Below are 19,528 nucleotides of genomic sequence, written 5' to 3'. Positions count from 1 at the left end.
ACGTCAATACATAAAATTATTACTTAATTTCTTTTTCTCATTTCGCATTGAATGACGCAATCGAATCTAGAGTTCCAAAAATAACGAAGTGACTGATCGAATAAATCAAAGTTCACATAGATTTATATATTTTTAATAATAGGAGATTAGGTGATTATGACACGAAAAAGTAATAATTTTATTGCTACAAGAATCTATTAATACAAAGTTCTCCCAAGCATCATAAAAATGCTTTCAATAAAATTGCAATAAACGTATCAAAGGCCCAGGAACAAGAAGCCATTGTACTTAAGTCACGCAGCGAGGAACGTTCCCACGACTTTAAAAATCAAGGATAACTACTTTCTGCATCGTTTGAAGCGGCCAGTGAGAGTTCTTCATGTCCATCCAACTTTATACACAACACAGATTGTCGTGAGCCAGTATTATTTGACTTGAAACCAGTAATTTTATCTAATAGTTACAATTACTGTGAACTCCTACCTTAGCCCTCCCATCCGTCACGAAATAAAACATTCTGACTTAAGCTTCGTGACCGCGACGCCCTACTTTTTCTACTGATCTACCTTAATCCTATTAGTTTAACAATCGTTTTACGCTTCTATTTCAAAAGTAATAAGATCTACAGTTGTTAAATGTCGAGATACAATAGAAGTTTCGAGTGCAATCATTGTTTTACAGTGGAGTACCCAAGGGTTCGATACTGGGGCCTATGCATTGAGTGTTTTCCGATAGCAATCGTAAGTTTGCCTGTTGTCGGCGGAGGCTTTGTGCACCTGATCCCTTCGTAATTTAGCTTACATAAGTAATTCAAGTTGCTTCCCGTTTCTTAACAGGTTTTAAAGATTAGAAAGTGAAGAAGACAATGAATCTAATTGACGAGGCTCTTTATTTAAATGTTCTCAGTTTATTTGTGGACGAAACTTTGTTTCAATTTCTTTTTTTATTTAATTTTTTAGACATACGTGCTCACCTAAACCGCTACACAGAATAGTCAAAGAGGTTTTATTTAAATAATAATCTCATTTCATATCCTGAGAGTATCCGTCTAAGATAAGATGGTTTATATCTAAGAGCACACAAGATTTACAACTCAATTTAGTATATGGTTCACGTACGGTGTATGTCACATATTTTATATGCATTCATGGTAATTTAGCTCGTAATGTAAAAGGACTTGGGGATAAAATAGCTTACACATTGCATTTTCACATTTTTCGCCCATTAAACAGCACGTCTTTACATAACGATACTCCTCTTCAGAGAAAAGATAGACAGAGGTGTGCATATTAAATGCAGTTCTTCTGTTTCGGTAATTACGTCCAAATTCAAGTAACACAGAGTCACAGTGAGAACACTAAATACCAAAAAAATCGATGAGCAAATCGACTGACTCAGCCCATTTGAATCACAAATCAGACTAAATAAATACATACGCATATTGATAAAACTATAGCTCCATCTCTCTCTTATCCATAAAAAAAACAATTGCATAACAGTGATAGAGATAACACAGGCAAAGACTTAAGCAACACAATTCTAGACCTATGTCAACGAGCAGAACACGTTGCACGCTGCTCACCTCAAAACGATTGGCCAATATCAAGACAATGATTTTATCAAGCATATTCATACTAATTCTATAACTTAACATGATTATTTACTCAACTTTTTACTCTACCCACTCGGTGATAAGGATGAAAGTTGCAATGACATCGTATGAAATAATAAAGAACAGAATAGTTTCTAAACTGAAACGTGAGCCAGCCGAGTGTGACTATTTCGCAAGCTGTTTGCTAATGTTATCAAGTAGGTACTTTTGTGACCTTATTTTTTGAATTATAGCATAATATTACCACTGTTTTTCAAGCGACAGTGTACCTAAACGATGGATAATACCTATTTGTTTATACAGTAGATGTATTACATAAACTATGTCTATAATAGATAATAATAGTAAGCTCTATGAACTGGAAGAGTCCAGTATTTGCTATGCTATGCTAATTTCGACAAGAAAAACCGAAACATTAGAGTTTATAGTTTTTTTTTATTGTATAGGTGGCACCTAATGGTAGGCGACCAGCGCCTCCCATGGATACCTGCAACACCATAGGAGTCACAGGTGCGATGCCGGCCTTTTAAACAGGAGTATACTCTTTTCTGGAAGGTTTGAAGGTCGTATCGGCTCGGATATAAGAACGGTAGAGACATGTGAAATATGCTAACATCATCCTTCCAATTGGGAATAAACATAAAAATTCAGATAAAAGAGTAAAAAAACTCAGGAAAAATACCCAGTATCCTAAACAGCGACCCCGTTACTAATTATGACGCACCACAACCCATTAATGAGAAGACCAAAAAGAACACCGACATAAGACGTCACCGAAGATATTATCGCACGAATGCTACGAAGAAGGACCCTACCATTACCATTCAGATAAAATATTGCTATCGTACGTGTTTCCACGGTTTTCCTGTGTTTTATCTACGTATTAACCTGGGTGACGTTACCTCTGTCTTTTTACTTTTTCATAATAAATACTTCGAGACAAGGACGGTATGGCCGTGCCGTATCTAAATACTGGCTTACCCACAACTTCATTAGGTACGTAAAAATATCCTGCTTTTCCGACCCTTTTTTGTTATAGCAGGAAAATCTACCAAAGACTTCTCTAGCCTTGGGCGAAGCGAGAAGAAATGAGGGATTGTCAGACTCTTACTGACTAAAAACCAACCTGTTCCAACTCCTGTTTTTCGAACCAGAACCCCGACAACTCGCTAGGCAGTCCGCAGCACAACTTCATATTTAGATACGTAAAAAGATCCTGGCTGAAACTCAGCCACCAGTAACGAAAGAGTTTTAATTAAATAAGTAGATAGATATTAATCTACCCATCCACCTACGTTATCAATATTAATATTTTGATAAATTAATCTGATTAGTCATACCATTATTTGTAATAAGCGAGAAGTGTATAAACACTATCATAAATCTAAAGGTCAAGCCCTAATAAATAAGTTACCTAGGAGGCCAAATTCCCCCAATTCCCAATTCCTAGCCCCCAAAGGGCAACACACTTGTAACGCCTCTGGTGTTTCAAGTGTCCATGGACGGCGGCGATTGCTGATCATTTGGTGATCCGTCTTCTCGTTTACCGGCTTATTCCATAAAAACAAGTTAATAATTAAAAATCAAATAAAACTAAAACTGACCTGGGAATTGATTCTGGGAGAGGATTCGTTTGCCAACTGGATTAACGAGGCAATTCATTAATTTTCAATTTAAAACGAACTAAAAATAAGCACTAAGCGAGCAATTTATCATATGATGAATTAATAATTATATCTGCTATAGTTATAGCTAGTATTGCTATTTACTGATTGGGAACCCCTTTTAAGTGCAAGCGAAAAATAAATAAAAGTAAGCAGAAAGCGGAGTGATTAAAAATATTATGATTAATTTCTGTAGTACCGAGTAGCGCCCTTGTAAAAAAAGTAAAAGTCACCAACTGTTATACCGCCTAGTACACTCATATTTATGCATTTAAAAAAAGATCTAGATCAAAGAACAAAAATCAGAAAAAACAATCCTAAACTAAAGAAACATAAAAGACAGAACAATATCGCCTGGGGGTCGTTTCGTGAATCAACATTTTATTTATTTTATACCGAGCTACATCAAAAACAACATGGCCTATTCTTGTTTCCTCAACCACAAGAAAAGCATACAAATGTACAAAGCAACCCCTATGGTAGAAAATTATCTTTCCAAAGGATTTAATGCAACCATAGAGCAACGGGTCTGTTTTTGTGAAGAGAGACAAAAACGTCACTCATACAGCCACGTACGTCAACCGTCTCTATGACATGACGTTAGACAATAGACATAATAGACCGTCTGAACTTTGCCACCAAACTTCAAGGAAAACCGGTCGAGATAAAATTATTATATATTTTAATTATAGCCTTCGAGCGTGCAACTGTGATATTAATCGAATTGATTCATTTTTTTCTTATTCTTATTTGATACGTTCGTTAGAAGTAAAGCTGCAAAATTATTGGCTTTGGTCAACACCTGGCCTTTTAAATCATGCTTTTTTTACAACGATTTTTTGTATAAATGCAAAATAAATTACGTCACGCCTTTTATCCCTGAAGGGGTAGGCAGAGGTGCAGATTTCGGCACGTAACGCCACTATACAATGTACACTTTTCACAATTTTGTGTTATAAGTCCCATGTAATAGGGGGTGAGCTTATTGCCATAATATGCTGGGCACAATTCTAGACTCTGTGCTACTACCGAGAAATAACAACGAAACACCACTTGTCCGGCAGTCGCACTTGCAACCACTCGACCAACGAGGCAGTTCAATGAATAAATGCACTAACGAAATAACCATTATTTCTTTCCAGGAGTTTGAAACTCACTTCCCTTTAGTCCGGAACGATTTATTTAACTTAGCAGTCATCGAGGGTGAGGGAATAGTAAATCAATATTCGATTTAATGTTGATTCGATTGAGTAACAATCATTAATCGAATAACATAGGGGAGCACACAATGCACTGACTACAGTCAATCGAATAATAAAGTTAAGAAAGTCGATTCAACTTCCTAACTTTATGAGAAAACTTGGAAATTAAAAGTAAAAAAAATTGTTATTATTTATTAACCGTCTTCCAAAAAAGGTGGTTCCCTTTTGCCCTGTATGTATATATGTTTGTGCGCAATTATCTCGCGTTTGGCAAAACCGCTTATGCGGTTTACAGCATAGTATGTTTTAGACTTAGCTTTAGGTAAGGTTTTTAGAGATATTTCTTGACTTTAAAATAAAGAAAACTGAAGGCGGTCCCCTTTTTCAAAAAGAGTTTTTGCCCAACTTTTTAGAAAGCTCCAGTATTAATAATTACAATTGCTATTATCTATAATTACATTACTATGGTAATAACCATATAAGCAATGTTTTGTTCTTCACACTTCATCTTGAGTTCACATATCATATACCTGAGCGTGACATAGTCATAGTCTAACCTTGCCTTGCATCTCCTATTGTTGTCCAAACCGGTTCCACAGACTCAACGATGTAGCTAATCTAATTCGCGGCTAAACCTTTGCAAAGTTCTATTTTCAAATATTTTTTTCTTATAAACTTTGTCTTATCTCTGGTCTGTCAAGGCTGGCCAGTTTCAACAAGATTGGTTAGTTCATTAAACTGATCTATTTTGGTGTAAAGAGTTTTTATTAATTCCTATTTTATTCTGTTTTAGTGTTCTGATTTTATAATAGGCCTTTTAACATCACCTAATAATAGGTAACATATATATTGTGATGCCTTAACTCCCTGAAGGGGTAGGCAGAGGTGCACATTATGGCACGTAATACCACTGTACAATGTACCTACACCCACTTTTCCCAATTTATGTTGTAGGTAAGTCCCATGTAATTGGTGGTGAGCATAATAATATTGCCATATAGCGGGCACATTTCCAGAGTCCGTGCTACTACTGAGAAATTTTCGAAAAATCGTTAAAAGCCTAGTAATTCTTCGCCCGAACCGGGAATAGAACCCGAGACCCCATGCCCGGTAGTCTCCTATCGTATTAGCAGGCCTATTAGGTAACATACCATCATTATAACGTATCAACTAAATACCTGCGTCAAACAAATGCATTTTAAATCACAAAAGAGGTTTATCCAACGATTTTTCTAATCTGTGTACGAAAGAAAAAAAAGACAAGAGTCTATGCTCGCGTCAGACTGCAATAACTAGACGATTCAGTTCAATGGACACGATTTCAATAGACGGCTCTTTCTAGACTGGCACTTGGATATTACATTATATCTATACACATAGTTTTCCGAAGCATTTTAAATAGTCATCGATCATGAACAAATTGAATGGAAAATTCTCTGTGACATGTTTTGATTTGATGAGCGATGTTCAGAATGTTCAGAACGAACTTGTTCTTTTTTTCTTTCTTTTTACGAACATTAATCAAATATAGTAACAGATTTTGATTTATTCTCCAAGGGAATAAGTAAGTTTGGAACAAATTGGGCACGTTCACCCCAAAATTAAAACAAAATATGTTATTACAAATCATATCTTGGGTCTCTTTCGGGCTTTTATGATTAATTATTATGTTATTGACCTATTGAGAAACTTGACTAGTTTCAAGCCATGCATCATATTCTTGAGCAGCAATCCGCGACACAAGATGCGGCTTTTTTATGATTGTTGCGCTTTTTACTCCTAGTTAGCAGTGGCTTTTATGATAATTAGAATTTTGCAGAGAATTCAACATTAAATTCATCTTACAACATAACAAGTTTCAACTAAATACAAGTGTGTCTAAATACTTACAAATAAAATATGCAACTGTATGCGTTAACCTACCTAATGTCCTTTAAAACTTCTCAATAACTAAACCCACAAAAAATAAACAAAAGTGTGTTAAAAACCCACTTCTTTTTAACAGAACTCAAGTAACAAAATCGACGAGTAAAAACCTAACAAAATAGTTTAGAAAACGAAACGAGAATGTAATGTAACTAGACTCCTACATATCGGGCCTGAGTTACAGAAATCAGAGCGCGGGTGCCGCGTTCCAACGGGTCGAGTTACACGTTCATCATTTTACTTCTACGCCTTCACATTCGATTTCTCAGGACCTCGGGCCAATGACAGACAATGTGACTCTGATGTCAATTAGAAAAGAATACAGTAAACTGTTTTATCTAAAGGCATTCAAATTAGAATCGGATAAACCTGATGGTGTGGTGTTTTGGTACAGTAACAGTCGATGATGGTTGCTTTAGTGTGATATATTTAAGTGTGGGAGAGCCATGCTTCAGCACGAATGGGCCGGCTCGACCGGAGTGACACCACGGCCTCACAGAAAACCGACGTGAAACAATACTCGCGTTGTATTACGTTGAGTTTTACCCCCTTTTCCAATCTTCCCAATCCCCGATAACCCTTAAATTCCTATTGTAATACCGTCTCTGGTGTTTCAGGTGTCCATGGGCGGCAGCGATTGCTTACCATCAGGTGATCCGTATACCATAAAAAGTATACTTTCTGAAAAATTAACAATCAAGAAAACAAAACACTACACTAGTTTCCAAAACTAAATAACTAACTGGAAACTTAATAAAGAATGCATGACGTTATAATTTCTCGTTACTATTTGAACACGGTAAAACCGATAACCGATCTTCAATAATATCAGTAGCATGCAGAAGCGAGACCCATCTCAGATAACAGTCAAATCCTTTTGTTGGTACATATTTCAAATGCTTTCCGATCTACTGGGTAACTCCTTCATTTTATCTGTCAAAATCATCACTTAATCAATTTATAAAGTTCAACCAACCATTACGGTGTTTATGTTACATCTAAATCTGCTTTGTAAGCTACTTGCCACGGTTCATTAAAGTTTATATTTCTTAATCTGTGGACGAATGTGATCACATTTTTTACCCCCGATGTGCCCACTTTGTACGGTCGAGTGCTCATAAAAATTGCATCGCTTTAAAGCGCTGACCCCTGCAAATGTCAATTTGTAAAGGGAGATTGGTGTTGTAGGTATTTTTATTAGGTAAGGTATATACAAGCGCTATATAATCTAAAATATAGAGGTACCATTTTTTAAGTTTAAAATGGGATGTGTCTTTTTATTTGTTCTATCTGCTACCTATAGTGACTTTTCCTGGACCTAAAACATTCTTATTTTTTTATGAAATACTAGCGACCCGTCCCAGCTTCACATGGGTGTAATCGTGATATATAACGCATGTATTCCTCTTGAATCACTCTATCTATTAAAAAAACCGCATCAAAATCCATTGCGAAGTTTTAAAGATTTAAGCATACAAAAGAACAGAAAATGCGACTTTTCTTTATACTATGTAGTGATATTAATGGGGCATACACGCAAACGGGTCACCTGATGGTAAGCGATCAGCGCCACCCATAGACATCCGCAACACCAGAAAAGTCACAGTATTTCCTTTAGTGTTATGATATACTGCAAATAAAACAAGAGTCTACACAATAAAAAGAGTTGACGAAGCTGAATTGTGAATGTGTACAATAACAAATGACAAATACGACAATATCATGTGACGCATTTATTTGTGAACACAATTTGTCTTTTATTTTTATTAAATCGTGTGCCAAGACCGCGGGAAAATAACTTACTAATTAAATAAGTAATTAAGTTTCCATTATTAATTAATAAGATTGTTTCATGCGATATAATTCATTAAAATATTTAATCTTTACTGGCTATTCTATAGACTTGGTATCCACGTAGGTCAATTTTAGCTGACTAGAGGTAATCATATGAGAAATGGGTCATTGTAAATAGGGTCAAACATGTAGGGTGGCTTCCGTGACCGATACACGCCATGACAGGCCCCTCGGCGGTGTGCCGCATTAAAAATAATTTATTTAATCTATGCGCGGCGAAAAAGTGGGCGGGAATTTTAACATGTCATTATTTTTTTGTCGTAAAGTTGGTAGATCCAGGAGAGATACGTTAATTAATTAATTAATTAATATATTGAAATATTATATTAAATTATTTAATTAATTCGTTAAAATTCTCGGAACTACTTATGGATTATTGATGCGTATCTAATGAAATTCTATTTTATTTTATTTGAATTGGATTAAATGTAACCATTACGATTTATAAAGATTAATTTAAAAGCAATCGCAAAAGTCAACTGATAATATCATCACCAGTCGACCAATAAAATTATGTTTAATAAACCAGCACGGCCAACTAGCAGACTGCAGCCGAGAAATGAAACGCATCGATCAATTTAATAATAAAGATGGCGATAAATCAAGAATCGATTAATCGCTTCACCAAGCGTACGGTATTAGGCTTGCGTTTTTTGTTTACATAGCGAGTGCTCTCTAAGTACCGTAACTGCAAACTCTGTGCTACCTGCACATTATGTATAAATAGTAAAAATCGTTAGGATTCAATCCTGATTCACTGCAAGCAGCTGACTCACCGGTCGCACAAGCTCTATCTACACCTATAGCTCGTGACTCACCACCAGCCAAGTAACTAACACACCACACCACGTTACCGTCCTGCCCTTGTGTTTTAAACAATGTAAAGTGGACGCAAACCAGCGCGTTAGCCGCAAGACTAACCTGGTGACTGGAGACCGGTTTGGTCCGTCTGAGATACAAGTTTGCAGTATAAATATCGATAATACTGCCGCAGCGCTAACGTTTCGAGTTTTGTGCAACTTGAATCGATTTTGAGGCTCAAATGATCGGTTACATGTATTGCAATGGGTCTTAAGAGGCGGTTGTCATAACTGCAGAATGTGATCTTACGCAGTTTCTTGAATAATCTGGGTTGCGGAACTCGATAGCCAATATACAACACTACATTATATGAATGGTCCCATTTCTTTGAAGACGTGTGGATGGAGACTTTGTACAAAAGAGAGCGACGTGATCCTATTGAATGAAACGATCTGTTGGATCACACATTTGAATACGAAAGCCTCAGAGAGCTACGGCCTCTTGAAAGTAATTCTCAATGCTTCTTAGTTAATAGTAGCCAATAGTCTCTAAGTTTAAAGCTACAAAATCAACTGTAGATATTAAAATAAGATTATACACTTTTTCCCTACAGTCTGGAGTTTATTTTTTAAAACATACCTCGGTACAAAAAGAACAAGAGCGAATTGTAAAGAATTCACGATCAATTACGCAAACCACAAATATTCAACACTCAAATATTTTGCACACGACTCTAAAATCGTATAATAAAGTTGCAAAAACAAGATTTTAGCGAAACAATAACAAAGACTTGTATCAAAAAGGATCTAAAGCACGGCTGGTATAGCTGTGTCGTATAAGGAAAGTGCATGAGCGTAGGCGCATGAGTGGGACGTAGGCTAGTAAAGTTCACCGCATATTAAATATCACCATCTATGTAGACTAGATCGTTTTGCTATCACCCTGAACATTATTATGTAATAACTAGTTCATTTAGAGAAAACAAAAATAGAGACAGCTCACCTACATATATGACCTATTTTAGTGAGCGATTTATTTACTTCCATAGATTTTCAGGACGGCCTGCCCAGCGGGTTTACCGGGTCTTCGGCTCGAAAAGCAGGATTAAGAACGGGGTGGTTGTAGTCAATAAGAGTTTGACACTCCCTCTCGCCTCGCCAAAGCAAGGGAAGAATTAATTGGATCATGCATCAAGACAGCTTCTTCGGATTTTCCCCCCTCAAAAAAGGACAACTTTTTCGACCACGAAGAAACAGTTTTTAATATCAAATTTTCATACTATGTCATTGCGACTATACGTAGTAGAAATATGTATTTGTGCAATGATTTAGTACATAAGTATATTAGCTAATATGTTGAATAATACATAATGAGTTACTAAAAATAACTTAAAGCTACTAACTACGCTTCCGATACTCCAAGCATGATGGTATGGTTGAGGTAGCATAACCTTACCCTACTTTGATCGTTCTAGCTTCTATTCTCATGTATATTACATAGATAGATGTAGAACTTATTTCAAGAAAACTTCAGCGAGAGGAGAAGTGTGGTAGAGTATTCTCTTTATCTGGAGCTGTGGACTACCTAGCGGGTTTACTGGGGCTCCGGCTCGAAAAGCAGGAGTAGGAACGGGGTGGTTTTTAGTCAGTAAGAGTCTGACACTCCCTCTCACCTCGCCTAAGGTGAGAGAAGTAATTGGATGATATTCCCCCTTAAAAAAGTATTTTCTTTATGATGTGCTCATTGATATTTTATAGGTAGTCTTAAAACATGCTATAAAATGTTTTTATGTTATCTCCTTAAGTATAAAACAATGGTCCTCCTTTTTACTGTATATCTCCACAATAATAAAAAATGGGCACTCATTCCTAAGCTTTAAGTAAGCAAAATAATAAAATATCCTATGTGATTCACAGACAGGAAAAATTTAAAAAAAAATTGGCGCCAAATAAATAAACCTGTTGACGTTTTTGCCACAGATTAAAAAGTCATGTGACGAGTTGACGATGATGTCACTCGCAAAAAACCGTGCATTTGAATTGATAAGTTAATGACGTATGAAGCACTATACAATCTTAAAAAAGTTAAATTTATTTTTCTTAGTTACCTACCTGATCGAATCACGAGCAAATAGGTGGACAGAATTCACTAATTATTTTTTGTGTGTCTTATGATTACGAGAAGATTCTTATGAAAGGAAATTCCAGAAAATTCGACAGGAAAATCAGAAATAGACCGGTAACCTTTAGGATGCCGTGACGGACCCGTCACGGCATCCAATAATACGAATGCGAAAATACGAATAATACGAACGCTAATAATACGAATTACCGGTGAACTAACACCCATGCGAAATAGGGGCAGGCCACTAGTTGTTTCCTATTAATAATTAAATCTTTTTTCTTTCTTTCTTTTCTTTGTATCTTTATACGTAATATTACACGTGTTATACTAATATTGTTTTTCCCAATTTTCCGCTAATCCCTGATAAATAGAAACAGCATTAGAACTCTACAAGATTACGAAGTCTTAATTTTTATCGTCTCGTATCAATAAAATATTGTTTTTCTAACACATATTAGTCAGAATTATCTGCAGATTAAATAAATTATATGTAGATACGTCTATAATATAATACCTAATGCGACTTATTAATAAAATAGATTATTGTTTACTAAGATTATTAGACAAATGTTTTAATTTAACTGTAATGTAGGACGATAGGGTTACCTACCGATTATTAGGGATTAGACTACCTAGCGGGTTACCGGAGCTCCGGCTCGAGAAGCAGGGAACAGGGTGGGTTTTAGTCAGTAAGTGATAGTCTGACATTCCCTCTCACCTCAAGCCCAAGAAGAGAGATGTCATTGAACAGATTTTCTCCCTCAAAAATAAGTGCATGGAAATCTGTTTATATTTTTATTAATCAACCGTTCTTTGAATAATATAACCTGATTGAAAAAATCACAATACGCGAGGCCATAACCCATAAAGAGATTGTTTTGAAGTATTCGTCTGTAAGCTAAAAGTTTGTAATGAAATACCAACAGATACAGGCGCAATATTGATTTGTTTCAGCATTTTTCAGGGAAAGAATTTTAAATGAAAATGTAATTAATATTTCCTGTACTTAGAAGTTCAGTAATGGAAAAAAGAAATTCGAATTAAAAAAAATTATGTGATTCTGAATTCCACAATAAAAAGTGAGTGATATGATGTTTTGTTAACATTTTTACTTTCTTGTAACACTTTAAGCAAAATAATATTCCAGCCCGGTAAGGCTGTTGCTTGAGCCGGAGCTGCGGAGTTCTTAGCAGGCTACTGGGGCTAGAAACGTGGTTTTTAGTCAGAAAGAGTCTGACACTCCCTCTCGCCTCGCCCAAGGTGGGAGAAGACATTGGAGAAGTCATTGAATAATAATTATAGTTTAAAATCTAGAATAAACCCTACACACTAACAAACCACTTTTAGTAAAAGAATAGAGATTGAAACAAACACCTTCCTTAAAACTTTCCAAATAATATAAAACCCTATTAAAACGAAGTAACAACAGAGGTCCATCACAAATCTTACACTTAATATGGCTGCCACAACACTTACCAAACAAACGACCCTCTACAACCCTCCTTAAGAAAACGATTTACGGTCCACCACAAACATTTATCACGTCCTTATTTCAGTCACCATAAGGTTCAAAATTGCTGACCACGCAACCATATAAAATAGTGAACTAGTAAAGTACGAGTGCTTTGGGATTTAGTTAAGAACTTCAATATTTTCTAGATTTATGAAGGTAGAAAAATATTAGTGGATTTGTAACTTGTTATAGGTGTTTATGGCCTAGGTAGTAAACCGCTAACTATGTTTGTAAGTAACTAATCATAAGTAAAAAAATACCAACACTTCTCCTTCGTCTATTGAAACTTTGAAATCATGCCATTTTCTCAATGGAAAAATATCTACAAAGGATAGGAATTAATTTTAATAGCATAAAATTACTTATTTAAGAAAAGACATACTAAATTAATTATTATGTTTTTCGACTTACTCGCGTAATTATTTGACGAGGAACTCGACTAGTTTCAAGCCATGCTAGAGGCTCATATTCATGAGCAGCATTCCGCGACACACGATTCGGCGACTGTCGTACTGCTACTGTAGTGGCAGCAGCCGCTACGTTTGATAGTTACGTGAGTAAGCCGAAAAACATATAGAAACAGTAAAAATATGTCTACAAAGTGACACGATATCTTCACATCAGATTATTAATTACAATTTTCACAAAAAAAGGTTCTAGATAAGACGCAACTATATCTCTATTATTAACAACAACAGGACTTTATCTTAAACATTATTCATTTCTATTTGCGCTATTATATTATAATCGTCACAGAATTTTGGACACAACAAAGAGCCCAAAATACCTCATTTATCAAATCTTTACACTAATCTTGAGGCAATAACTCGGAGTAAATTAACAGGGACCTCTTTAGAATTATCTTATCTTTCTTAAAGGATTCGGATCCTAAAAAAACTGGTTTCCTGAACCGATAACGACGTCGATCGTCTGATAACAGACATTACAAATACATTTTGATGTTAAATATTTGGAAAATGTCTTTGCTTCTGTAGTATTTTTATGAGTCTTACTTTGATGCTTTGAAACTACAAATCTTGCAGTATTCCTCAATACCCTTAGTTCGAGTTTGCTTTACATATAACGAGATCGAAACGAGAGCGTGTTCGGCGCTCTGATTGGTTGGTTCATTAACATCGGCCAATCAGAGCGCCTAACGGGCTCTCTTTTCATTTTCGTCCATCGAAAAGCAAACTCGTACTAAGGGTACTTGATTACTTAGGTATAGTCACAGTTTAAACGGTTCAAGTTTGTTAAAGAACTCTACTGATCTCTGTCTTTAATTAATCCTATAGTCCACTCTCATAACATGCGGGGAAATAATCTCCATTTACTTTATAAAAAAGACTCTAACAGACTTTTAAGACAATTCTCCTTCTTGCACGATTCATGTATGTTAACATATATGTATATGACCCGCTATATGCACCCTAGTCATGAACTCACAATGACGACCGACCAGAAACAGAGACAGTTAGTGCGACGCGCTCCGGAGACACAACTAAACTGTCATGGATCCCGCAATATGATGTAAGTAATTAAAAATAACATAAAGATATAAACTTCTTCCTTAATAAGGTACTACACTATAGAGGTATAATTATATAGCAACACGCAAGTCTATGATTTAACAGATAAAGGCCTAAATGCTTCCTTCTCTTATAAACTCCTTCTGCCAGTCACAATACCAAAACTTCAAGGCTATAGCCAAACTCTTACTGTAAATAATATGATACGTATAATAGGCAATTTTTTGGATAAGTAATAGGCAAACGAGCAGACGGGTCACCTGATGGTAAACGAGCAAACGGATCAGCTGATGGTAAACGAGCAGACGGATTACCTGATGATATACTAGATACCAAAATTCGTAGGTTTTACTTTTTAAACAAAATAAGAAACATTTAGTACCCACATCAACTCACGTCTTTATCCCATGAAGTGTTTTAGCTTCAATCGCATTGGTACATAACATGGTTATAAAACCACACCAGTTAAAGAGACATTTTCATAAAAAAAACAAGTATTGAAACCTTGAAAAAGAAATAACTAATGATTGTTTATAAAGTCTAAGACTCTAGTAATGACATGAAGACTGTTTAGCATAAAATTATTATTATTTATCCTGAGAACTCATAAAGATATAATAGAGATGGATATTTATAGAAGTCTATGCAAATTTTACGTCTTGAAACGTGTCGTGCACAATACAGTAGCAAATGGCGTATAATTTATTATTTAACAAGCAAATATTAGATTAGTTTAAACAAAATATAAAGACGAATGAGAACCATGCTTGACGTAAATTATATACGTTTTGGTAGAAGTAGCATATATGGATGAGTAAATAAATATTTATATGTACGTAATATATTGATAGTACATCACATCAACAGCCTATAAGTAGCCACTGCTGACCAAAAGTCTCTTCTCACACGGAGAAGGTTTGAGCATTAATCACCACGCTTGCTCAATGCGGATTAGTGATTTCAAACTTATAATTAGAAATTATAAGCCCAGGTTTCCTCATGATGATTTCCTTCACCGCTTGCCAATGGTGTCTAAATAATCTTAGTAATGGTAAGCAGACTTAATACATAGCCCTCGTAAAATAAATGACGAAAATATACATAAATGACACATAATATGTAACTTGTACATTACACATCCTCCTGGGGGGAAAACGCTCACGAATAATGTTTTTTATTTTGAGGGAGGAAAGTCATCAATGGCTTTTCCCACCTTAGGCGCGGCGAGAGGGAGTGTCAGACTCTTACTGACTAAAAACCACCCCGTTCCTACTCCTGCTTTTCGAGCCTTAGCCCCGGTAAACCCGCTAGGTAGTCCGCAGCTCCGAATGACGAATAATGATTACGTTATTCTTATTTTTGTGCAACACCTGCCTTCAAATATTCAAAAAAAAGACAAAAAATCAAAATCAAAATGATTTTTATAAAGTCTTCGCGTTGTCGCGTGGACATGAAGACTGTTTAGCATGAAATCAGTATTATTTATCCTGATTGAACTCATAAAGCTATAATAGAGATGGATATCGTATAGAAGTCATGCAAATTTTACGTCATTTAAACGTAGTCGTGCACAATACGGTAGCGCGTATAATGTATTATTTAACAAGCAACTATTAGATTCGCAAACAAAATATAATGAGAACCATGCTTGACGTCAGTCATATACGTTTTGAGAAGTAGCATTTATGGGTAAGTAAATAAATCTTGCATATAGTCTTTCTTAATTGGGAAACATTACTGCCTATAAGTGGCCATTGCTGACTTCTTCTCACATGTAGAAGGTTTAAGCATTAATCACCTCGCTTATGACGGTTAGCGATTTCAAACTGAATTCGAAATTATAAGCCCAGGTTTCTGCCTTCGTTTGTTAGTGGTGCCTAAATAATCTTATTAAAAAATGACAAGTTCATATCTTAATACATAGCGGTATATTGACGTAAATATACATAAATGACACATAATATGTAACTTGTACATTACTATCCTCTTGGGGGAAAACGCTCAGAATAATAAGGGAGGAACATCAATGGCTTCTCCCGCCTTAGGCGCAGCGAGAGGGAGTGTCAGACTCCTACTGACTAAAAACCACCCCGTTACTACTCCTGCTTTTCGAGCCTTAGCCTCGGTAAACCCGCTAGGTAGTCCGCAGCTCCGAATGACGAATAATGATTACGTTATTCTTATTTTTGTGCAACACCTGCCTTTTAAAGTCGATTACGAATCTTCAAAAAAAGAGACAAAAAATTAAAATCAATATGTTTTTTTTCTTCGCCTTGTCGCGTGGACATTGACGTTCCCTGCGTCCTTACTAATAGTAAGTACCTATTATAAACCTAGTTATAAACAACGAAATATTGTAAACGTTTTGTTCTCTTGCATTTCTTTTTAATTGGAAAATTACTGAAAATACAACAACGGTGCAATCGTTTACCATCCCGTCTGCTCGTTTGCCCCCTATTAATAAAGTTAATAATAATTTTATTCGTAGGCATATAATTTAAATTATACAGAAAATAATTCTTCTAATAATACTCTATACTTAATTAAAAATATTCACATCGTTTTACGAAACAAACGAGTTTCACGTAGGTAGGTACATTTTGTCACACACTGGCTGGTTACAATTCAGTTTTTTTTAAATATACGAAAGATGGCGATAATTTCGCAATAAATTAACCAGCTTGCCTAATGAGATAAAGATCCCTTTGAAAGTTAACCATTAATTTGACATAACTATGATCCGTGAAAGAAAGATTACAGGAAGACGATTATAAATGTCTTATTTCAACACTACTACAGATATTAATAAGAACACGTTAGTATGTTTGTTTGTTTTGTCACAAAATCAAACAGCTTAAATAATATGTTATATATGTAGTTGTAACTTAACTTACTTACTGCTATACTCAGAGACATTTAATGATTACTTAAACTATAACTTAGTAACGATTTTGTTCCGAAAACAATTGCTAAGGACCGGGTTAAGTAACCATTAAATGACTCTGAGTACTGCAGTAACTAGTGGATAAACTTCCCTTATTCATAGGCCATCAAATTTATTGCGAAGAAGACGCATGCTTGTTTTTAAATGTATAGATATTATAAGAAAAATCATAAACATGTTACCTAATGTTTTAATCATTGCCACGAGTGAGTACATTACATTAGCTCATCAAACTAAACATTGCAATCTTATTTTGGAAAGATAGTAAAACAAACAATAGTTACCTACTATCTATTTAGTTATTTTACAATCGTCATCAAAGTCATTATTTCGTACACAGTATCATCATTTTCTTGACGAAACTAGCAAAAACGTTGAATATTCATCATTACTCAACTAAAAAGTAAAAACGAATTTGGCAAAATATGCAAATTGAAATGAAAACACTTAATTACGCCTGTTAAGTTGAAATAAAGCAGAAAAACAGGTTTAATGGGTCTCAAAAATAAACCTTAAGTAGTTTTTCAGATAGAAAATGACGTCATGTAAAATTAATAACGAGATTTCTTTTTACAAGCTGGTACTTTGAACGTTTAATGATAAATTTTGACGGCCATAAAAAAGACGACACACAAAAAACTGTTTACTATAAACTTTATTAAGTGTTAATGCTCTTACTTATATGATATTAAAAATATAAATAATGATCAATGCTAGATATACATATATAATATAATTTGATGACTGTGAGAATGTTTTGTGGTCGAATAAAGGCTATTTTTATTTCATTTAATTTTATAATGCTCTTATTAAACTATTTTTTAAGTACACGGGTAAAAAGAAAATAGGAAATCTGCGTTAATTGTCAAATACGTTCATAAGTTTACATTCACGCAAAAGTCAAAGAAAATTTCACGACGTTCGACTTTTCCGAAGTCCTCTTAAAAGTTTTCAAGGCTATCTTAGATCAAATCTACATATTATATTATGTAAAGACGACACATCCATAAAATAACTAGTTATGAACAGTTTACAAAATAACTCGTTACTGAACACATGTCCTAAATATTTACAACAATATAGAACGTCACTAAACAAGTCGCCCTGATTCATTCACCTTTCGAATGGCCTATAAGCTAAGCCTTCAAAGGCCCGAGCTTTCACTCGAAACAACTAAAACAATACCAAACGATACTTACAGATATAAAAATCCAATGTTCTCTTACAAATTTCTTAAACACAGCACGGTTTTTTCTAAATAAAAAAATTCAACTGTTTTTTTTTCCGGCACTCAGTTGTGACGCGAGATGGCGTGCGCTCCGCACGAGGTTTACGAGAGGACTGAGGGACGCCCTCGCTCGTGAGGGAAGCGGGGCTGAGCGGCTCTGTGCCGCTCTCGATGTTCTAGCGACATTTACTTAGTTTTCGCTTACATTGCTCGTCTCACTCACATTTAAAACACAAAACGTGTAATTTTATAATGAGTTATCAACAAAAGGACATTAATCTTTAATACATAATTAACTCCTTAAATGAACCAACAAAATATAATCATTATCAGTTCGCAAACATCGTTAAGTCGGCAATGTATGACGTTCAGCACATTTACTACACTTTAACATGAGTTGCTTGGTACCTAGTGGTGTAGAAGTAAGGTCGGCGACTCGTGTTTCGGACCAGCCGAGTTCCGCAACGGTTGCATCTAGGTGATTGCAACCATCCTACTCTGATACGCGGCTAATGCTTTGAGATCATACCTGACTTTGAAACACGTCTGCCTTTTTTGTCTCTTTAGCAAAAAAACTGCTGGAGCTATTACAAAGTTGCAAGTAAACAGATGGATGGAAGGAGAAATCGAATTATTGTGAGAATTGCACAATAAATTAGTGTAAAAAAAACATAGTTTTTTTTTCTTTAAATGGTATCTTAAGGTGACTTGCTGCTTGTGTGCTGTTTTGTCTTTTCTCAGATCAAATGTACGTAAATGCTCCCATAACTATGTTACGTAAATGAGGATCAAATGAGTTACCTGCATTTAAAGCTAAGTTAACCGAACAGTTTAGGTAGATGAGGGCTTTCATTATAAGAGCCCGCAGCTGCAGAAGAGCCTAGCGGGTTACCGGGGCTCCGGCTTGAAAAGCAGGAGTAGGAACAAGGTGGTTTTCAATAATGGCCTGACACTCTCCCATCTCGCCCAAGGTGAGAGAAGACGTTAGATAATTTTGCCCCTCTAAAAATTTACGTCAATCCCATAGGTACTCGTATAATTTAGTTTTCTTTGTAGACAAGCGCTAATTAGCAGCTACAGGCTCTGAACCATTTATTTTACGACTTCTAACCCATCTGCCGAGCTTATAGA

General features: G+C 35.4%; 1 protein-coding gene across 1 annotated transcript in view; it reads right to left on the bottom strand.

Moving 5' to 3' along the window:
* Positions 1-18,535, bottom strand: part of LOC118282054 (uncharacterized) — a 68,941-nt gene extending 50,406 nt beyond the window's left edge. The window contains exon 1 of the mRNA XM_035602948.2: positions 18,369-18,535. The gene's annotated coding sequence lies outside the window, so the exon portion shown is untranslated. The remainder of the gene's footprint in view (positions 1-18,368) is intronic.
* Between the last annotated feature and the right edge of the window lie 993 nt (positions 18,536-19,528).

The sequence above is a fragment of the Spodoptera frugiperda genome, chromosome 20 (assembly GCF_023101765.2).
Source record: "Spodoptera frugiperda isolate SF20-4 chromosome 20, AGI-APGP_CSIRO_Sfru_2.0, whole genome shotgun sequence".
Taxonomy (NCBI): Eukaryota; Metazoa; Arthropoda; class Insecta; order Lepidoptera; family Noctuidae; genus Spodoptera; species Spodoptera frugiperda.
This window is presented reverse-complemented; position numbering and strand designations above follow the sequence as displayed.